General features: G+C 34.7%; 1 protein-coding gene across 11 annotated transcripts in view; it reads left to right on the top strand.

Moving 5' to 3' along the window:
• PDE4D (phosphodiesterase 4D) overlaps positions 1–24,306 on the top strand; it is a 527,299-nt gene that overhangs the window by 371,192 nt on the left and 131,801 nt on the right. The window lies entirely within an intron of this gene.

The raw sequence follows: 24,306 nt of genomic DNA, 5'->3' as shown, positions 1-24,306 counted from the left end.
GTATCTCTTCTGGTGGCTTACAGTGCAATTGACAGTAGTAATAGTGGCAACTGTAGATATTTTTTATTCTTTTAGAGCATTACAGTATATAAAAAAAATGGAAATGGCTTGTATTAATTGTGATTCTCTTGAGCTTGTAAAGGTTTTGCGTGAACATGTTATATCAGGAAAAAAGGTTTTGTTTCTGTATGAGAAAAATACTGTGAACAAGTTATCATGGAAGTGTATGAAACTGCACTTTTCAAGTAAATGATAACTTTGAATATTTTTGGCATACCAAGTTGGGGGAAAAGTTAGATTAATGTTTATGTCAGTGTTCTTATGAAAATATTAATTGTAAGTATTCTTGGTACTTATTATAAGTTAGCATATTTAATTAAAAATATGACACACTGATATAGAATACCAAACCTTAATTGATATTTGGAGTGTGAGGCTTTTGCCAGGCAATCATATTTGTTAATTATTTTTATTTTAAATATTTTTGAAAGTAAGTTTAGAAAATGAGAAAAACACACAGATTGGATTTTTTCCTAAACTGCTCTTTAAAATATCAATAGCAATGCCTGATTTCCATTATTTGTCACATTACTTTTGGTAATTGAACCAATATTTTCTCTTCAACTTCCTTACATTTATTAAAGATTCCTTCCTTACAGATTAATGTATATTTTCAAATAGAAACTCTTACAATCTTTGCATTTGTATATACTGAATTGAAAAACTTACTACATATCATAATTAAAAAAAATTTAATCAATGCAACATTCAAAATTATTTGCACACATGTACAATACAAAATGCCTCAGAGAATAAATGCTTTATGTAATATTACTAATAGCAAACACTGTATATATATTGTTAAATAGAACCCTCTAGCTGCTGTCCAATTTCTTTCAGTATTTTCTGTTGTAAAAGTTAGTCTGTTCATACACAGGGGGTTAGGTTTATGACAAAAAGAATAACAGTTAAAGGTATTAAAATCTGCTCAAAATTAGATCATAGAGTTCATTTGAAATTCCCTTAAGAAATCTTATTGTAGGGGATTTTTTTGTTTAAAATAAGCTGCTTATGTTTCTTTTACAAATTTATATCAATATATCTATATCTATTTCTATTTCTTTCTATCTATCTATCTAATTGCTTTAAAGACAAAAACAAACATGGTAACATGTTAATATAGGGTTTGATTATTTTCATTGTTATGTACATATCGCACTTTTTCTAATTTTTCAATATAACAAAGTGAAAATATTCTTAAAAGTTGTTAATTAAACTAAAAAAAACTGCAAGGAACCTTTGTTAAAAGTCCAGAGGTGTGAATAAATTTTGTGTTACCCTAGAGTGTTACATATTTGTTTTTCAGGAGATTTTAAGAACTAAGATGAGGTTGAAGATAATTAAAAAAAAAAAAGTCATAGTTGTACTACTAAATTTGAGCCGTATTCTTTGCTATGCTGTTTCATTTAACCTTAAGTCTCTAAGAAGAGAAATAAAAGTCCTTAATATATATATATCGCCGTGTCACTGCCATGGCTCCATTCACACTGTAAGTTATATTTAGAAATCTACTACAAAATTTTATGGTATTCAGTGCCTATGTAATTTAGTAACCTTGTTTATATCAACTGACAGTTCTGCTCACAGTACTCAACCATTTGATGTCAAGGGACTTTGGTTTCTAAAACTATGTATCTGATATTGCTGTCTATGCATTCCATGGTGAACATTGTTCAGCAAACCATTTATATTGTGAAGTTTGCCATAATTAAAAATTTTCATTTCTTACATTTTGAGAAAAAACAGAAGGTTTCTTTTGTGAAATACTCGTAATCATCTATTGATTAAATAGACCATCATTTTTTAATTTATATACTTAATCTCTGGGAGATTCTGTGATACTTTGATGTCCCTTACGGGCAAATTAGAATGTTAACTTATAGCAAAATAGTGAATTGAGTTTCTTTGCTCATCAGGAAGTGCTTTCAAACGGTAACAGGATACTCAGGCTGATGCAAGTTTTCCCTCTTAGGGGACAAATATACCTTGAAACATTGCAATTTTTCTAGGAGGAGCTGGAATGTAATGCAGTCAGTTAGAGCTCTAACTCCACCTGTCCCATCAAATAACCCATGTCTTAAAACTTCAGCAAATTTAACTGAATGAAAACAAAGTACACTAAAAGAGCTGGTAGATAAATTTATTATTGACTCTATGCTAGAAATGCAAATATACACAGAATTAGACATAGAGCCAAGGCCAGGAGTCAGTTCTTTACAGAGAGGAGACTCAGGAGACCACCAAAACCTTTCACAATTTTCACAACTTCTTGCAGGCTGAAGGAGGAAGGTTTAGTTTTGTAGGGATGTGTACCCACTCAGTTCTCAGGAAAATGAACATTCTTCTACTCCAATAAAAAAAAAAACAACAAAACAGTGTACATCTTTATTTCTGTTTCCATAACACACAGATTAGTTCACCCCTTTTCCTTCTTTTTCCCCTCCCCTTTTTTTTCTTTCATTTTAAGCCTTGAGTCTCTCTGATTGAAGCACACCTCCCTTACTGAAATGCAAATAAAGATACAGTTTTCCTGCTGCTTTTAGATTTCTCAGGAAAATAGCACTAGCTGTAATGGTAAAAACTATATCCTAATAACAGGATATAACAGAGATAGAAGCTTTAGAAGCTTTTTGTGTGATCTCTAAATCCTGTCACATATGGATAAGAAACTAAGGCACCTATCAAAATTGCACATTACTGAAATATATGAATAAGAACGTGATACATGACATTCTGTCCAGCTAGATACAAACACACCTCCAACTGACCCAGTGACAGGTCCTCAGGACCTCAGGACCACTTAGAAGAATCTCCAGAAGCATCAAGATCTACCTGGCTGGCCATTAAGTCTTCTTTTTCCACCATATGTGAGTTGTTTCATCAGTTGTGAAAAGTACAGTGACTATCTGCTGAGTAAAACCTTTCTATGGAGACAGTTTTGTAGAGATGGTAAGCTCCAAAGTAAACGGTGTTATGGAGAAACAGCACAATCAATAATATGCATTAAATTGAATAATCAAATTAATAGGTTTGCTAAATTATTACATTTTCAGAACTACATATTTATTCAGTTAGCTGTGGAGATACAATTCCTGAAACAGTAATCATGACATTTATACCTTCATCTGGAAAAGAAAGGAGGTTCTTTGTTGGATGTTGTGATTTTCTTTTGTTCTGCTTTCTTTCTGTTTTTCTTCTTTGGCTGCCATTTGGCATAGTTCCCTGGACTAGAGGAACAGTCATGTGGCTGAAGCTACTGCCAACAGCACTTCTGCAGCCAGCTGCTCACAGCATTAGTACATAAGAAGGCAGATTCCCTCCTGCCAGATAATTGTAGTCCAAGCCACTAAACTCTTGGAAACTGGGCTGGAAAGTGGTATATCTCTCTTAAACAGCAGTTTTCAGGAATTCCTTCTCTAAGGGGATTTCTGAATTATGTCAAATCTGTCTTAGTGAAAAGTGTAATATTAGAACCTTTATGATGTAAAGTGTAGTATTAGAAGCTTGATGATGAAATGGAAATTAAAACCAGATTAAAGTTTATTATTTATTTATTAGGCATTACAGTCCCAGCTCACTGGAAATATCTTCTATTTGATCAGCCATTCAACATTTTCTGGGAAATAAAATATTTGAATGCGTAAGTGTGAACTTTTCTAGTGAACATGATGAATCACACATTTGATTTCATATTTAGCTGTTCATATTCTGTAATCCATAGAATGCCATGTCACCACTAAAGAGATGTTTTGAACCTCACTCAGACTTATTTTAGATAAATTTATGTGCTAGAATATCACCTATCCAATTCAGACATTTGGCAATGTTGACTTGAAGTCTTGGGAAAAGTGGCAAAATAGCAAGCCATATTGCAAGTCACATTAAGTAGCAGTGGGAGAGCAGGTGCAAGTGAACACGTAACTCTGTGTTGCTGCAGACTTACCTCCTTGTCAAACTGCCTACACAGCAGTATTGATATTGAATAAATATAATTTCAATACCATTTCTTAACAGCTCAGAAAGTCAAGATCCAGTCCTTAGGTCCCAAAAAGCAAGAAAAAACGGCAGAGAAGTAACATGTTCATAAGTTTCAGCTTTTGATTAATTTTTTTTTTTTATATGGCTGATCATCTACAGATAGGTTAAGTGAATCTATCACAGTGGGACAGGCTGAATCTGTCAGTGTTTCTTATTGCTGCTTCCAATTAGTGTTACCTGAGTGCTTATTCAGTGGGATTTTGTGGCCCCTGCTGCAGCTTTGAAAGTGACTTAATTACTGTGAAATAAGCAGAAAACAGAAGTATATCAAAGGTATTTTATTACCCACTTTTTCGAATTTATGCTTAAGTATGTTCTAACAGCCAAATTCAGATCTTCTGTTAATAACCACAGGAAACATTCCTTCGTGAAGAGTGAGGTAAAGTATGATGACTAATGTTGCTACAGTTTACAGTAAATAAATGGCTGGTTTTTACTGTTTGTGGCTAAAACATCCCCACACAAAGCCAGCCTTCGAGATGGAGCTAAGCCCAGACACTAACATCTCTTGGGATGCATAAAAAGATTGCACTAACCATTAATGCTAGAAAATACTCAGTTTGATTTACAAATTGTAGATGTCCATGAATATTTATGTAAATGTCAGAAGTATCTGGCTTGTAATTCCCTGATGTATCACAAATTCTCGGAGCACTATAAATAGACCTATCATTCAATCTGATACTGAATACATCAGGAACAAGCTGACACAAGTTCAGCATGTACCATGTCCAAATGTAGTAATTAATTTCTAGATACTTTGTTAAATAAGAAAGTAGTACAAGGGTAACATATTAATGTTTATTTTGTGGCATTCTAGAATTTGCTTTTTTCCATTGTGGCTCTGAGTAGTTTTGGTTTTGTTTGTTTTTTAATGGAAAACTGACATTTCCTATTGGAATTAGTAAATCTAATTGATTTCTGGGACCTAGAAACCTAATAATCTCCAGGTCATTTTGTGTTTCAGTTGTTGTGAGTATCAATTGAAAGAAACTTCTTTAATATGTTGAAAGGTAATTTAATGGTCTAAAGGACCTTTCTTCATGGGGCAATGAATGAAAATAAGAGTGAAAAATAAGGCTTCTGACCACCTAGAGAGGTCTGGCACAAACACCAGTGCCCTTAGCAGTAAGGGCAGTTATATTTCAGCACATGGCTGGTCCATGCAAACTAATCCAGCTCTTGGTCTTGGCCAGCAGTCATGAGCAAATATTTGAATGGGAACAGTAAGAAACTTGATGGTTACAGTATAATCTTCATTGAGGGATAATCTCCTCAACATCTTCAGTGGTTCCTGTGTATGTGTATACCAGAACTCTCCTTGCTGTGTGTATTACTTAGCCTAGAAAATCTAGAAAATCTAGAAAATTTTTACTTATTCACAGTATGGGTTGATTATTATAAAATAAAAAAAAATTGCTGAATTTTTGTTTAGCAGTATTTTTTGACTCTTCCACAGTCACTTCCACAGATAAACCCTATGCAATGTACAAGATTTTCTTCATCCTGGTGTCTAACTTCCCCAGTAGTAGAAGTATTGTGACCCAATGATTTGTTCTTTTATATATTTGTAGGTCACTCTTTTTCATCAGCTTTCTAACTAATCTTTTACATGGAAAAATTTTGTGTCTGTCATTCATGTTGCCAATCTCTTAAACCTCCTCCTATCTCAATGCTCTTTCTAATGCAGAATGACTAGAAGCAAACACAGAGCTTCTGATGAGGACAAGAGACCTAGAATCATATTACTATTCTCAAGGAAAAAAAATCCATTATGAAACTTACATTATTCTCCTCTATCTCATTTCTGATGTAGATTATCAGACTTGCTGATTAACTGATTCTAAGTGGTAACCTCCCATTCCTGCTGGTGTCTGCACTGACCAGGCTAGATATTGTGTTCTTAATTCTGTTGGGTAGTCTAACTTCCATTACTGTGTACTTTGTAGTTCATCTCTTCCAATCCTCTTTTCTCAGAGAAATTTACAAGGATACTGTATTGTGTAAAGACAACAAGGATCATTTCAGTAAGTAGAATTTCAGTCTTACTAGAAATTTTGCATTTTTGAAAGAAAAAAACCACCCAACCTTGTAGTAAATAGTTTTACATAGTTTTCTATGGGAAGAGCATTTTTATTTTCAGATAAGGAAACATAAAATGCTATTCAGGCTTTCTTTTTTTATAGTGTCTCTTCAGGATTTCTGACTCGTTAGAAGGCTAGGAAGTCCTTCAGGAAATATGTCATAATGCATGCAGCTGAAGATATGGGCTTTTAGCAGTAGGAGGAGACAGATGTTTCCCATCAACATACCCAACATACCCATACCCTTGATCATTATATACATGTGTGCTAGATAAAGTCTGCACACATAGAAACACACATGTGTGGCTGTTTCCTACACTGAAGTGTGCAAACTATCAGAAGTTTTCCAGGAAGAAGCTGAATAAAGCACTTACTTTATTATTTGTCCACATGAACTTGATTTCCCTTTATTTGTTTTACCTTTGCAACATTTCCAGTCAATACTTGGCTCTTCAGACACTAAGCTTTCACAGGCTTTGGTGCAAATTTCTGTTGCAGCTGTAAAAGTAAATGACACAGTTGAACAAACACCAGGATCAGATAAACTCTTGTTAACACTAACTGAAGTTCTTTAGCTAGTATAGAAACCTGAACTTGAAAAAAAAAAAAGCCAAAACTGTTTAAAGGGGAAATAATTTTCTTCAGGTGGAGGATGGGAGGCCTCACTTTTTTTCTTGTTATGACAGATGTGGGTGAAACAAAGGGACAAATATAACAAATAAATAAATTTATAACTCCAGCTGAAGCTACATATGCATTACTTTGATAGATGCTATGAGTTACCCTGTGAATCCAACTCAATTAGCAGCTGCAGGGAGGTGGTCATTGCAGACGGAGCAGAGTCAGGTGCTCAGACAGTCTGGTGTAAGGCACAAGTTCATGTGGCACTGTGAAACAGTTGCATTTTTTACCTTCATAGATACTAATAAGTGTGGATGTATTCTTAGATTTACTTGGTTTTCCCAAATGTGTGAAATGTACTTAAGATTCTAGGTTGCATAATTTTCTTTACTTCTTTACCAATTGCATAATTTTTCTTTAGTTCTTACTCTTCCTCATGACATAAAAAGAAAATGTAAATATGGTCATGCAAAGAGTAAACTGGAAACTCAGAAAAACCTGTTATTTTAAGCAACAAAGCTCATCTGATTTATATCATGCACTGGAGGCCAAGTCAAGTGTTTCAACATCATTTGGCCTCTATTGAACCACGGACTGAAAAAGCAGAAAAATTATAATTTGGAAACTAGGTTTTATCGCTAAAACAGTGGAAGCAAAGTCCACTGAGTTAGGTTTCTACCGGTGGCAAAGGAGAAAATTGAATTTCTTTTAAACACCATGTAAGAAAAACATGAGCTTGCCATGCCATATCTAGAAGTGATGGGCTCCTCAAGAGAAGTGCCATTGGCATCTGAGAATCAGGAACAAATTTACACTAGTCTAGTATATGTGGTTAATCTTATGACCCTTCTGAAAGAAAATGTTGATTTGTGAATAAATGTTTCTGTTTCAAATAGAGGGGAGAAAAAAGAGGGGAAAAAAAGGAGACAAAAAGAGATATAAAGGGAATGTAATTTCTTAGCATTTATCCTGGCATCTAGATGATTCCCTTAATAAGGTAGTTGTGCAGTCTTAGGGAGCATGTAAGTGGCAAATGGTGTTTGTTCCACGTCTCCTCTTGGCCACAGTCTTTGTTTAAGCTCTCTCCCACACGACAGAGTAAAGTGTTATTGGGAACTTGGAACATGACATATTTGAGGCTTATCTCATTTTGGCATAAAAATACACATAGTTCTCTTTTACAATAAACTCTGCTTGCTGTCATAGGAGACAAAGGAATTCTAGATAGAGTGTTATACAATACAAATACAAGCACACTTTAATGCCAAAATAGGTCTTATTGTTTACAGATAAGAATAAAATTATTTTAAACAGGTGTTATATTAATTTCTAGATGGGGCCAGTAACAAAATGTGGTGTTATGCCATGAAAAATCTGTTTCATGATACTGACAAAATTTCATCCTCAAATACAGAACAACAGATGTATCTTGTGATACACAAAAGATTTAAGTTTTGCTGTCACAGTTCCTCATGCTTGACTACCCCTATTAGACCACAATTAAAATATAAATTTTTATTTAACTGTACATAATTTTCAGTCTGTATTACTAAATACACCATATAATAACCCAAAAAGGCATGTAATATTTAAATATAAATATAATAGTATGTAGTAATACATATTAGATACTGTCTGTTAAACATCTAATTATACAATGATATGACTGACTTATAAATGCTGAAAATCACAAATTATATATTTTTGGAAAAATCTGATTTAAAGCCACTTTTTTAGGTAGCTTGATGTTATCAAAAAGGGATAACATAGTGCTCACTCTGATTTAAGTGAGCATTATGTGGGGGCCCTGATTTTTCTATGGTTGAATCTGCAGAGTGAATAAAACAACCCAGAAATATTTTCATCTGGTGAACTGTGACTAGATGGCGTGACATGGCAAGGAGGCTGTAGCCAGGTGGTGGTCAGACTCTTCTCCCAGGCAACCAGAAAGAGGACATAGGACACAGTCTTAAGCTGTGCCAGAAAAATTTTAGGCTAGACATTAGAAAAAAACTTCTTGACAGAAAGAGTGGTTGAGAGGCATTGGAATGAGCTGCCCAGGGAAGTGATGGAATCACCATCCCTGAAGGTGTGTAAAAAGACTGGATATGGCACTCAGTGCCATGGTTTTTTTGACAAAGTGGTTTTAGGTTTTACACTGGAGTTAATAATCTCCAAGGTCTTTTCAACCTAGTTAATTCTGTGATTCTGTGACAGGGCCATGTCAGTAACACTAGCCACTCCTGCTCCCTGGAATGGAATATGAAGTGCCAAAATACTCTTCAGGGCTCAGGTGGTTCGCAGTAGCATTCAAACCAAGAAGGGTTTCAGCCTTTCTACTGCAATAAAATAGATTGCTCACAGTTTTCTACATGAATATATTGTTTTCTGCTTGCATATATTACAGTACAGTCAACTCCAACTGTTTTTTAGTTATTATCTTGGGGAATCATAAGAGTTTGTGTAAAAAGCCTTTCTTTTTTTCCTTATCTAAATCTTAAAGAGTTTATCAAAACCAGAGAAGCCAGGAATTTCTTAAAATGCAGTTGAGATTTTCATCTAAAACCTGGACTCTAGAAGTTTTAAGGAAAATATTCAGTCTGTGAGACTGGAACTATCATTTCAGAGGGCAGCAAGGCAAAATAGTATGACTTTGACAGCCACATCTTGAAATATTTAGCTATCTAAAATTCTAGTTTTCACTGCACAGAGTGGATGTGTGACCCAGAGTGGTCATTGTAGTGCTCTGCTTTTTCTTCTGGGTTCAAAGTAGAGAACTGTTAGGCAGCAGTATAAGGAATTCACCCGGACTAATGTTGTCATGAAAAACTCACCAGCTTCTTTTTCCCTGACATTCTTCCAAGATACAGATTTCCCAGCTGTCTAATGCGACTGTTTTAGGAAGTAGGGAAAGGAGCAGACAGTCCAGACAGTCCTGGAAAAGCTGTGCTTGCGCTTTCCACTAAGAAAACGATTTGCTGGATTTGTACTCTCTTCATCCTTTCAAAGAAGCAACTGGTCTTTGACCAAGAAGATATTTTTATAATTTTGACCATTTATTTTGAATTAATATGTTTTTCGGATTATGGTTTACAGTAGCTAATGTAAGTTTAAATGAAGGAGGATAAAAAGCAGTCAGAGAATGCAGTGAAAATGATTTATTGCAGTGTAGGGCTATCTAATTGATCTGCAGTTCACCAGGTTCTTGACTTTGATAAAGAAAAATTGATGGATTATATTAGCAAGTCATTGTAAATATTTTCTCACAAGATGCTTCTAAATGGTTTAGATAACATTTTCTCTTGGTGCAATATATTTATTTGATCCTGGAACATTTAATTCACCGTTAAATGTCATACACTCTGTTACTATAAAAGGATAAAACTGCTTCCAAGTACATATTGTTTCAGTAAGACATGAGTGTGTTTATGGCAGACCTTCGGGTTTACAAAGTCACTTCAAAATATCTGCTTTAGAAGTTATGGTGATAATGTAAAGTAATGTAAAACTCTCTGTGGTAACAATATAAAGTGTTCTTGGACATCTGCACTTGAAGTCCCACAGTGCTTATCCTAAATTTGGGCAGCAGCATTATTTTTGCATTTATATTGTATCTTCTAATAAAGTAAAGTATGAAGACAATGTTAGAAAGACATTGCAGTTCTACATCCTTAAGGAATGGTATTTTTTCTTCTTTTTAATTTTTACATGTTTAGTTCTTCTGTATTTAATATTTTTATGTATAACCTAAGTATTTTTTAAATTGTAGTTGTTATCCTATTCATTAATTAAAGTCACTGTAGATTTTCTGCCATGTTTTGGGAATTTATTTCTGGCTAATGAATTGCCTGCTTTAGTTACCTTCTTTCTCTTTCTTGTATCACTAAATGGTTAACTACAGAAAATTCAGAATAATCACATAATTAACTTCTATAGATTTGATATTTTTATTTGGCAACCTGACAGGATACTATAAAGCAAATTGTGGAAAGGAGAAAAAAAATGTTAAGGGGGCAATAGTCTGTAATGAAAGAGACAGAGTATGACATTAATGTCATTTACTCTGTAGCAAAAACTACATCACACTGCTCCGCCTCAATTTTTTTCATTTCTCTGTTTTGAAGGGCTGAAATTGTTTCCCAGCTGCCTAGACCCTTCTGATCTGTAATGTCTGTTTATAGCCAAACAATACTTGGAGCTCCTTAAAGACAGGAGTTCCTAGAGGTAACAATCTACCCTGGTGAGTTACCTTTATGTTTACACCTTACCAAGTCCCAGAGAACATGATATGCATTCCCTTCCAGTAATATAAATTAGCTGATTATAAGTATTTATCTAAGAAATAGCTAGTAATATGTGTAATGGCCAAGCATAGGTCAGAGCCATCCCAGGTTGCCACTACCCAGTAAAACCAGGATGCAGACGCCTGTAATGAGTAAAAGCTTCATTACCATTTTCAAGGCAAAATTTTATGGCAAACCCTTAGCATCGACAAACATGGCAGGCCAGTAGTGCTTGCACACAGAAATTTCCTGTTTCCAGCCTCAAAGAGTATGAATAAAATTTTACGTAATTTTTTTCTCTATTCTGTATCTCTCACAGCCATTGCATCTGGAGAGGCATTCATTATTTTGGAACCTACTCTCCCATAGTGAATTTAGTATCACCAAAAAAAAATTATTTGTGATTCTTGTTGACAAATATTCAGAATTTTCAATGCACCTGTTGATGCCTCTAAATATAACCAAAAATATGACAAAAGCTTAAAGGCTCTCTAAAGAAAATTTTAACAAAGGAAATACCATTTAAACAATACTACTGGAAATTTAATTTATAAATTTACTTGCTGTACTATCCAGGCCACCCAAGTGGCCAGCAGGCACTGAAATCTCCTAGAATAGCAGCTCACAAGACCAAAAAAACATTCCTCCTCCACATGGGTTTGGAGGTCTGCACCCTTTGGAGTTATAGACAGTAAACCACTACTTCTTCAGCTGTGCTGTAAAGTGAATTAGTCAATGCTGTAAAATTTTGTTTGTGTAAAACATCACCTTGAAATCTTGCATTTAATCTTCAATCATTTTGAAATGGTACAAAGGGTTAGTTTGCTGATAGTAGTTTTTGGTTTTATTCTTTTCCATTTTTAGTTCAAAACAAAACTTGCATTTTTTCCCCTCAAAAACAAAATTTTGAGAGCTAGTTAAAATACACAGTACAGCGCAGCTCTAAGATTTGATCAATGTTGAATATTCCTGAGTGCATTAAACAGAAGCCACATGCACTATAGAAACAATGTACATTTTACCTATAATTTAATATGCACTCAAATTCATGAAGAATGTTTTGCAGCACACTGTAGTTAGGGTCCACTGGTGTGTTAGAGAGAAGTACAGGAAAAATAATTTCAGGATTGGCTCTTTGGCATCTATTTCATTTGGCATCTATTTCAACTTTGATATTTGCATGTTTTGTGAGATTTTTTACTATATAAAATAGTAAAAAAATATAAAATAGTGGTCAGGGAAAAAAATCTGAGGTAGTTCAGCTTTTTCTACTTACACTAGTAAATTTACAAGGAAAAATGTTTTCCAAGAGCCGTAACAAACAAAGTTAACTGAACTCAACCTATCTTGCTGAGATGATTGTCAGGAAAGTGACTGGTTTCAGACATGAGCAAGATGACAAACCATATGGGCAGAAGTGAGGTCTAAAGTCTAAATTGAAGGAATGCTAGTCAAGTATTGTTGGAAATTATAATTTTAACATGAATTTTTGTGTAACAGTGATAGTGTTAGTATTACTGTTTTTGCAATATGTGTCATGTTTTCCACTTTAGGGAAAAGTTATTACTTTTTTCACTGATATGCCTACTAAGGGAAGAGCAATAGGTTCTCTCACTCTATTGTTGCTGCTCTGCCTTATCAAAAGGGCCTTCCTAAAAGAGCTGAAGTGGGATAACTTTGAATGTGGCGCTGTCATGCATATTCATATTTAAACCAGAGATTCATGTCTGCAGCACAAACTGGAACTATTGAAGTTCTTTCAGTTCCATATATCTGTGAATAAATCTCTACAGGAGAGAAAGATTTAAGTTATTTATTTCATTACATACTGCAAGAGACAAAACATTAAGAAAGTTTCATGTTCAAACTAAAATTACACCATACACAGGATATATAAATGATGAAAAGAAGACTGTATTATAGGAGAGGCCTAAAGATTGTTTAGAAAACTGATTTAACTATTCTCATGTTCAATGACTTTTCTTTATTAAGATTTTATTTGTTGATAAGAGTTGAAAAGAACTTTTTATCAGGGAAATTTCTCATATTATTCCTAAGTTCCACTGCTTTTTTTTTTTTTTGTTGTTTAATGCTCTTTAAACCCCTTGGCCATAAGGGGTTTACATAGTAGAAGGAGGCCAATTTAAAATGTCATTCTCTAAAAAACAAGTAAAAATCAAGCCAGAAAGACTTGACACAGCTTAAAGGCAAAAGTCTCAGCCACAAAAATGGAATTTTTAATGTAGAATGTTTTCTTTTCTTTTTTTTTTTTTTTTTTATGAAAATCCATGGATTCTCATTACTGTAGTATACTTTATCCCCTGCACTGGCCATCATCATAGAAACCATGTGAATCAAAATAGACAAGTTCTGCAAACTAGAATCATCTTTCTGAAGCAATGGAGAAAGCTCAAAAACAAGAGGCGTTTTGTTGTATCTCATCCCTCAATGTGACATGCAAAGGGCAAGACAGGGAATTGAAGTTTTCATTCTTTTGGATACTAAAATTAATACAACTGCAGAGTCGTTGTTTTCAAACATATATTTTCCTTACAATCCCACTTGTCACTTTCTATTCTATAGACTCTGTTTCTCTCTTTTTGCTTTCCACAGATCTGTTATTTGTTTCCTTTTCAGCATCTCTTTCTTCTTGAGTGCTCTTTTGTTTTGTTTTGTTTTCCTGTGGTTTTGTTTTATTCTAGCACTGTCAAATCATTTCTTGAGAGCTATCTTTTTCTGAAAATCTGACATCAATATAAATATCTTTCTTTGATTAAGAACTTAGAACATTAACATACTTGAACTCTGACTTATTTCGGCACTACAGGTTTAATTGCCAGTATCTACATATTTGAAAACCTTCATTCAGACCTTAGAAGCACAGGACTTAGCCAGATTTCTTTTGATAACAAAACCAATCCTTCTCCAGCATCCGCACTATTTTAGAAGTCAAGAACTGATACTTAGTACAAATATCTATGAACCTATCTTTCAGAAATTCATCCCTATCAAGGCCATGAATGAGTAGATCTGAAGGCATATTGCATTCCTGAAAGCTCAGCCTCTTCCCTGAGACCTCTGAGCCTCCATTAATGTGCAGTTTGGCACATGTCTGTGTCAGGCAACTCAGCCACAGCTCCTAGTGCTTAGTTTGCTGGGACTGGGCATGCAGAGGGTCTGCATAAAAAACACCCCCATGCTTATCCTCAGACAAAAGGACATGAACCTTTGCATGAAGTGCAAAGCTGAGAAATGCGATCATAATTCAAGTAGTCATTGTATTGAAATGGACTTTTCTAAGTTTCTTGAGTTAAAACAATACTTTTTTATTGCTCTAGGTAGTTCAAATTTTTTTAATTATTAGAAAAGTTTTTGAGTCGTTATTTTCCTTAGATGCCTCTAAGAAAGAATATTGCCAGAATTAGTGGTTGCTATAAGTGGCTCTGTATAAGCTTTTTCAGAATAAAGATTTCTGCACAGAGCTTTCTCTAAAATTAAGATTTTTTTGAACCATCTGGCCAAGGGTCGTAAAGAAAGTAAGCAACAGAATGCATGAGGGCAAAGCTGCTATGCTGGAAGGAAAACAGGAGAACTTCCAATGTGCTGTTTAGAAGACTTTGGAGAAAAGAGATGGGATAACTAAGCTCCAAATATTCATAACATTATTAAATTTATCAGCACTTTTACATACAGTTTAAAATAAACATCGAAGAAATCCTAGTTTTTCTCCTGCACTCAGAGCAATATGTATTAGATCAAGAACTTTTTAAGCAAAGAAGCTTAGCAGCTCATCCTTCTCTTTGCACAAATGTGATCCTGAGAAAGGTTTAGATGCCAAAACCTTTTTTTAAGTTGTAAAAGGCAAAAGTGAATAATTTAGTTGTGTTCTTGTCCGAAGTAATAGAACACAATGGATAGAAACAGAACGGAAAAGATTCCCTGCCAGTTTCTCTTTTCTTAAATGTCACTTTGTTTGGATGATGATCAGCTGGATTGACTTTGCAAGACTGACTTTATTTAACATACAAAATTGCTTAAACAGCAAAAATAAATTCCAACATTTTGTAACTTCATATTCCAGAGACAGTAATGTGCATCTTGCTGTGATTTGTAAACCTGCCAGTGTATTTTAAATGCTAGTTCAAATTAAATTATAAGTTATGAAATATGTGCATATGAGCATGTAAATGAAAAGAATATACCACCAACATTTAATGTCAGTATAGAGCCAATATTACAGCCAACATTTAATGTCAGCAGTTGGCTTTAGCAATGTTTACAATATAAAATACAAGACCATTTTGTGAATTTTTACTATAGTGAATCATAAAAGAAAAAAAATCACACTATTGCAATATTTGTATAATAAAATTTTCCAAAATTTTCTAGGAATTAATCTGCATGTAAGCTTTCACATAGAGAAATCATAGATGATTTTTTTTTTCAGTATTTTCATAGGTAATCTCAGGTGATAATTAAAAAAATCTGAAGTGTCTTTTCACCCCAGTCTGTTTTATTTTTTAACCCACCTTTAGACATGTAAAAAAAGAAAGCAAACAAACCATCCTTCAAAATTACAAGTGAAATGCTCACAGTAGTTAAAAAGGGCTGACTCTGGTTTTTGTAGGTTTTGTGCAAACACTGAAATACAGGCCATATGGTCTTAACCAACAGTGAACACATCTTGTTAGACGTGCTGCATAAATTAAATTGTGCTACAATTTGGATTTCTTTTCTTTATATTCATGGAATAGATTCACCTGGAAGCAATGTTTGGACATATACAAGACAAGGAAATGAACCAAGATAGCCATGGTTTCGCTAAGCTCAAAAAGAGCCTGACCAATCTCTGTGCCCACCTGTGATGGAGTAACTGCGATGCTCAAAAATGGAAGACCAACAGGTGTAGTCTGCCTGAGCTTCTGAAAGCTTTAAACACAGTTTCACATGGAATCATAAACTCCAAGGTGGAGATTTGGAGTAGGATTTTAAGGGTAAACTAAGGAAAAGGGTGAGATGAATGCAGCCAGAGAGTTGCAGTCAATGGCTCTATGTCCAGATGGAGGTCAGTGATGAATAGTGTCCCTCAGGGCTGTCTCGAGACTTGGGCTCTTCAGTATCTTTATCTGTGCCAGAAGCAGTGGGACTGAGTGCACCCTCAGTACATTTGCAGTGACAAGGTGCTGAGCAGTGCGGGTGACACTATAGAAAGACGGGATGCCATCCAGAGGCACCAGGATAACCTTGAGAACTTAGACCACGAGAAGCTAAGAATGTTAAAAAGTCCAAGTGCGGCACCACAGCCAGAGCAGTCCCAGATGTGAGTACAGGACTTATTGAGAGCAGCCCTGCCAAGAAGGTCTTGGAGGTTTTCGTGGCTGAAAACCTGGACATGACCCAGCAATGTACCCTTGCAGCCCAGAGAGCCAAACGTTTCCTAGGCTACATCCAAGGCAGTGTGGCCAGCAGAGAGTGGTGAGGGATTCTGCCCCTCTGCTCTGCTCTGGTGAAACCCCACCTGCAGGGCTGCATCAGCTCTGGGCTCACAGCACAGGAAGGACCTGTTGGAGCAAGTCCAGAGGAGACCAAAGAGATAATGAGCAGACTGGAGTTCCTTTAGGCTGGAGTTCCTTTTTTTGTGAAGAAAAGCTGAGAGTGTTTGGGTTATTAAACCTGGAGAGGAGAAGGCTCCAGGAAGACCATATTTCAGCCTTCTAATAGTTAAAGTGACTTCAAAAAAAAAAAAAAAAAAAAAGAGGGACAGATAGTGATAGAACAGATAGCTTTTTACAGGGACAGATAGTGATAGAACAAGGGTGAATGCTTTTAATTGTAAAAATAGGAGAGAGTTAGATTAGATACTAGGAAGAAATTTATTCAGATCGTAGTGGTGCACTGGTACAGGTTGCTCAGAGAAGTTTTGAATACCCTTTTCCTGCTTTTGTTCATGGCCAGGTTTGATGGGGCTCTGAGTAGACTGGTCCGGTGGGAGGTGCCCCTGGCAATAGTAGAAGGGTTGGAAGTAGGTGATATTTAAGATCCCTTCTAACCCAAGCCATTCTATGTTTCTATGATTTTTTTTCTTTATCTTTAACGGTAAATGTTGTAAAGTTGATGAACACCATTTATTTAAAAAAAAAAAAAATAACACCTTCAATAAAGAAAGAGGAAGATTTGGTGTCTTTTGTCTTATTATAGCCAGAGATTCTCTCTTTCTACATTTAACATAGCAGAAAATATCTAGAAGGAAGTTAGCTGGAGTGAATCCAATGTTAAAAACAGAGATAGCTTTTCTAATCAAATACTGAAGGGGACCATCAAGAGAAAATAATAGATTGATTTGCTATATTAGAAGGTTACCATATGTAAAACACTAGCAAGGTATGAAGTGAAACTGTACTGGTCTCAGTATTGCTCTCCTAACAGGAAGTATGTTGAGGTCTATATACTTATGTGTTCCTCTGTGTATATCCATATAATAGGCTAAGCTATGATATGTTTGATGACAGACAAAGCATGTCTTGCTCGTAGAAGAGTAAAGAGGAAAGACGCACATTGTCCATGGTAATGCACTGGCAATACTGAAATGCTTGCATCCAATTTAGGCAATTTAAATTTCCACAAGACCATGAAGTTTCTAGCCACTGTCATCTCTAGTGGTATTTACAGCCAGTGTTGCTAAGAGTCTCTTTGGGATTTATAGTGCAACATAGCTTTCTTGTGCCTGATACATTGTTTAATAAGGGGAAATTCAAACATATAAATATGGAATAAAGAATTCAGCTAGCTCTAACAAATTTGTCCTGATCTGAGAAGGAAATTAGAATAAATTAATATCGGAACATACTGTATTTGTCCCTCCAGATGTCTGAATATTCAGAAGAAGTAGGTCTTCTGTGAGTTTTCAGTGGTGGGCATAACTGCTGTACTATATACAGGGATATTCCTTTTGATCACTTTGCTTTTCCTCCCCTGGGAAGGAAGGAGGGGAGAGGTCAGAAGTGCAGCTTTTTTTTTTTGTTTTTTTGGGGTTTTTTTTTTACTACATTAAATATGGATTAGGGCAGTGGTGTCTTGGCATTGTTCATCTCTCACAAAATCCAAATATTATGTGAGGCCAAATATGAAAATATGTAAAGTTTATATTTCTATAAAAGGAAAAAAAATTAATCCTATCTACATTCAGTTCAACTGCTACAAGTAAGAGAGTCGTGCGGCAAAAATCTGCAATCCCCATGTTATATAAAGTTTTAGGTTTTTATCCTGGTACCATAGAATTTATTAAGTACATCTTGAATTGCCCAAAACCTATGTTTCTGACATAAAATAGGGAGGAAGCCATAGTCCACAGAAAGGTAGCTAGACAGCTGAGAGGAGCAGTTCTGTCTGTCTTAAAATAGATGTCTGAATCATGGAAACAGACTACCTCAGCAAGTGTCTATCAGAGCTGTCTCTAGCAGGAGCCTAGCTGACCAGTTTAAATGAGCAACCAATCCTCTGGCAGCTCACGCCTAGTGAGAAAACTCCTTTCTTAGTGTGCCTTGTTTAACTTTCAGTGAATAATTCATGACAAGTAATGTACTCTCAATGTAACCTTCATTAGTTCTCACAGAAACTCTCCAGTAACTTGCAACTTTTTAAAGACATGTTTTTTCTTTCTTTAATTGCAGTATTGCAGTTTTTTTGATAGTTTTTCATTAAAAATCGAACACATTTTGTACTTTTGAGTGTTCATATAAAATGATTGTGGGTTTTTGTTTTTTTTTCACCTCATACAAGTCATGTTTTGGAGTTTTCTGTACCTCAAAAATAAACAGAAGTGAACCATGAGTAGCAAATTTTATACAAATTCAAGTGGATTTTTTGAAACTTAAGTGCCATGGAGGTATACTTCCTCTTCAAGAAAGATTTTGTAACATAATACATAATTTAAATTTAATTTTAGTTCTGACATTTTTCTGAAGGACTTAGAAGTACGGGTGATGTAATTCTACCAGACAGGAGTCTTATCCATGTCTGACTCATTCAGGCCATGATCCCATACCTGTGGATGCCAAGTTTCCAGTGAAGGACATGGAGAAATCCACTATACTGCTTTGTAGAGAACCCTTCTGTTACACTAATGTGGTTACCTCACCACAGATTTTCTTTCAGGATGACGTTCTGACAGTAAAAGTTTATTGTTATCAAGAAGAAAAAATGTTATAGAAATATTTATTTTAGAGTATGCATAGCTGGGTTGGGCAGCTTTTCTGTTAATGTTTGGGTTTTGTTCTAGACAAGAAGAAATTGGAAAATAAAAAGCGCTTTACAGTATAAGGCTAGCGAACATGCTTAAAATTTAAGTATAAATTTTCACATTGTACATACAAGTTTTGTTTGCTTGAACTGTGGTCTGTGTGTACTCTTGAAATACATCCATTATCTTGAAATGGTGGTATTCCTAAGAGTCTTCCAACCTCACACTAACCTCAGTTAATCTCACACTATCCCATTCTTCTGAGCAAGATGATGATAAAAGAAGGCATGTCTTATAAAATATAAGAGTTCTGTGATAGTGAACCTGGCACTTAAGAGTAACTTTGTCCAGGACCAGTCATAATTATGAAAGATTTGTAAAAGGAATACAATTCTCTCTTGCCTTTCCTAGCAGCTACTGCTTCATTTTCAGGGAAAAAAAAAAAGAGTCTACTTTTTTTAGCCTAAAAAAGCTGGCATATTACTCTTGGAAACCATAGCTTTACTCCCTACTGAGTTGAGTATGAACCACCAATATTTATTTTTTAAGCAACTATTTAGCTAAGAAATTGTAGTCTGAGTTTGTGTGGAGCAAATAGTTCAAAAACAGAAGGTCTGATGGAAACATAGATAGATTTTTCCTTTAACCTTGTAATTAGTGCTGTATTACTGCAGTAACCCCATTTAGATTTGACAAAAATCAATGTTTTTATAATACAACCTGTATTTTTATGTCTATGTGTTTATAGCTAGCTAGCTAGATATATCCATGGTTCAATCTGGGAGTAATTTTTTATGTTTATTAAAAAAAAAAAAGAGGAAAACAGCCTGACACACTAGGCAGCCTTAGCTCACCTGATGTTCAAAGTCTGCTTGTAGGGTAGTATTTAATTTTAGGCTATTTGCTGGTATACAGTGTTAATCCAACATTAGCAGATATAATTTATTCCACCTTAATGACAGACGTAACCAGAGACCACAACATAGCTGATGGCACTGTTTGCCTAGAATATAATGTTTCTCTGCAAAAAAGTATTCTCCTACTCCTAAAAATTATCTTTTTTAATTTTCTTTTTGAATCTCTAGCAATGAAGATTTGCAGTTTCTATTTTTATTTTTGCAATGGAATCTATGTGGACCAACAATGGTCAGTTAGTACTGAGATTGCTACCCTCTAATTGCATAATTGATTAAATCAAATTAAAATTAGGCAGGAATAAAGGCAGGACACATTTTCAGTCTGACATATATATATATATATATATATATATATATATATATATATATATATATATATATATATATATATATATATATATATACATCAATAACCTGACTTTGCTACATAAAGGAGCGAGGCACTGTGGGGCCTCTCTGTGACTTTTGCCTCCTTTACTGCTCAAGGTACAGCTCAGGCAGCAGCACCTGGCAACTTCACAGGAAACTGAGAAAAAGCATCTTCAGACAAGGCATCATATTAGAATTGGGTATGCTTACAGAAGACCCTCTCTGCCATGATGTCTGTGAGGAGTTTTGCACATTTAATTGTGTGTAAGGCCTTTGTAGATCATGTAGTAACTTTGTTTACACAGCAGGCTCTGAGCTAATAAACTGTATTTATAAGTTGGGTAGCTCAACGCAGGCAACGATGTAAGTGGATACAGAAAGGAAACACCAGTGACATGCGTCACGTTTCTGCTGTGCCATTGGTTTGCCTTTTTTAATCCTTATGAATTCTAATCTCTAGTTATCAGTATATTTTTTAGTTCTCTTACTTATGCAGCTATGTGTAACTTTTTCCTCTTTGCTAAAGAACTCTGGTTAAAAGGGAATATGCTGTTACCTGGACATGAATGGCAAAGTTTAGTTGTCTGGAATTCCAGCCCTACAAAAAGTGTTTTTAAAATCACTTGCTATGTTGAACAGTGGCAAAATCTGCAGCTGGATCAAAAAATTATTTCTCAAATTCTCTGACTTAATATTTGTTTTTGAAAGATATATCTCCTGAACCTACACCTGCAGTACTAGTACTAGACCCACTCATGCAGGTAATATAAGAACATTTTGTTAATCTTTTCTGTCCTTCAGCTTGTTAGGCAGTACAGGACAATAAGAGGATAATCTAGTTCTGAGGATGAACTAGAATGAACTGTGCAACTCGAGAGTTTCACAAAACTAATTGGTGTGGTGCTTAGTTTGTGAAAAAATGTTTCCAGGAGTGAAATGTGTGTTCCAGCAGATTAAAAATTTGATTTCAAGTATAAATGCATATTCTTTATTTATTGAAAACTGTATTTCACATAAATGTGGAAACTGGAAAGTGCATATGAAGAAAGGAAAGATATAAACTGTGAGCAAGACAAGATGCAACAGTAAGAAATAACATGGACAGTCCTAAGTGAATGAGCTCAGCTCCAGGTTTTTAAAGATATTTTAGCTATCCTGATTGGAAAAAAAAACCAAGGTGAAACTAAGATTGCATATCAAAAGGTGCCAGATTGTTTTCTAGCTTTCATTTGGTAATGTGTATTCCAAACTCCACACTTAAGAACCCAGTTGTTATTTATATATGAAGGCTTGAAGTTGTGAATCCATTTCTTCAGCTTGCATAGATCAACAAAATAACCTGACTCCTACTGTATGTTTTTTCATCAGTTTGATGTCCAAGTGCTTTTCAAGCATCATTATGTGGGTTATCCCTATTTTAAAAACTAGGAAATAAAACCAGATTGTTTAAGCAGGTTTTCCATAACCTGAAGAAAGAGATGTTCCCAAGCATGGAACAAAAGAATCAGTCCTGTATCTCATTATCTATGCCGTGCTTCTGGCAATTAATTTTAATATTCAATTCTCTGCACTGTAGCACTGGTATAATTCAATTAGTTACTAATTTGAAGATAAGTAACTATTATGTAAGCATGCTCAAAGTGGGGGGTTTGGTTTCTTTATCTATTTCCTTAGACCTTTTAACTATGCAGCTAAAACCTCAGTTGATGTTACATGCAGATAAAAAAATATTCTTGCTTTTCTTGATTCTTTTATTATTAATGTATTTCATAGTACTTAATGTCATTAATTTTAAATATTTTCTTCATTATTTTTATTATAAAGTCAACACTTGTCTTAAATGTAGTGGTGTCCTAGGACTTCTCTTCCAAAGCCTTTTTCCTGACACCATAAAAAAAAATAAAAGGATTCCAAAAAGGAAAAAAATATGGGTTTGTTGGGGGTTCTTTTTAAGTTATAGGATTACATGTACAAATCAGCTATTTAAACAATTTTATTTATTCTCTTAATTTTCCTTAATTATTTTTTCTCTTAATTCCTCAAATTATTAGAAATTAAGAGTTTTTATTATTTGACCCCATGCCAAATACAAAAATAAATGCAACACCATCTTCTATTAGCACAGTGGACTAGTATTCTCTATCTCTACATAAAACTTAGACAAATCTGCCTTCGGTGTTAATGGTAGCATAACAGATTTAGTGTATGAATTATAACCTGTTGTAAGTGCCAAAGTTGTTCTAGTGGGTTCTCTAAAAACCTCTCTAGAAAAAGATTGCCCTTTCTCATGATGCATATTAAGAGGCTCCTTTGTTTTAGCTTCCCCAAAGTCAAATGGTTAATTTCAGGTAAAACTAACATTCCCTAGAGGTCTGTGAGCTCTCCTTCCTGCTGGTAGAGTCTCTTTTTTTGTGGGAAGCCTATGAATCTGAGGTTGCTCCCTGAAGACAGTATCTGATTTGGCCACTTGAAGTATTGTTGCTTAATATATATTTCACAATAGTTGAAGTTAGTAGGCACTTGAAGAACAGGAGGTTATTTCTAAAGAGCTGAGGATGGAGACTAACAAAGAAAGCAGGTTTGCAGTGGGTGTTAGTTAATGAAATGGAGAGCTGTGACCCCATGAGGACTTTTTTCTCTGAATATTCATTGAAAAACTGATTCAAATTGAGTACCTGCAACTAGAATGTATTTATATTGTATAGTAGTGCTTAGTATCTGTATATGTTAATAATTCTAGTTATATTTCTAGCAACAAGAGGCAGCATCTGGTTTGATATTCTACTGAAAACAGACCATCCTGAGATATTTACTTTGTGACAAAACAGAAATAGTCTTTGAATACTCCATTTCAGTATGGTATTGAAAAAAACTTCATCAAAAACTCTGTTTTGCTTAATTTTGTTTTCCTGTGTAAAATTGGAATAATGTTTATATTTATAAATTATAAATAATCAACAAAATTAAAAAAAAACCACCAGCTTTAAAATGATTAGTAATTCTGTAACAGTCAAGGATCTCTATTTTATCTGTTTTTTTTACTGGCCTATTCTATCTGTTAAAGGAATAAAAAAGTTTCACAACACAGTGTCTGAATTATGTGCACTTCTACAGACGTGTGACCTGCACAGTGACAGACCCAAATGTTACTAAAGGTCCTATGACTGTATGACCCCTTGAGCTAAATTTACCACAGATGCCTTTTCTATTCATTGAAGCAAACTTTTTTGACTCCATGGAACCCCTACAAAAGGTCCTTTGCAAGTCACTAAGTGATAGTTGAGAGATAAGTGCCAGAAAACATGGAAAACATGAAGAACAGAACGCAGAGCAAGAAACATTATTAACATTCCTTCTGCTGTTGTGGAACAATTTGTATGCAGATTGCCGTCTAAAGCCTCCAGGCCAGTTAGGATCTTTTCTGGTGATATACAGTGTAGTTGGGAGCACATTTTATTGTATTGTCATAAAATAGAGTGCAAAGGTTGTAGAGAGCCTTACACACATTCCAATTTGATTAATTTTTTGATCTTTTGATGCATAATCTATTTATCATAGTTTCCTTTTATTTGCCAAGTCTATATAAATTTTATAAAAGCAATCTTCAGTGCTTGTTTTCATTATTTCATTATTTCACTCCCATCCAAAATAATGTACTGCAACACTTGTAGAGACTGCAAAGGAATGGCTATTAA

This window comes from Taeniopygia guttata, chromosome Z (genome assembly GCF_048771995.1).
Source record: "Taeniopygia guttata chromosome Z, bTaeGut7.mat, whole genome shotgun sequence".
NCBI classification, from domain to species: domain Eukaryota; kingdom Metazoa; phylum Chordata; class Aves; order Passeriformes; family Estrildidae; genus Taeniopygia; species Taeniopygia guttata.
The sequence above is the reverse complement of the archived record's forward strand: the minus strand, read 5'-3'. Positions and strand labels throughout refer to the sequence as shown.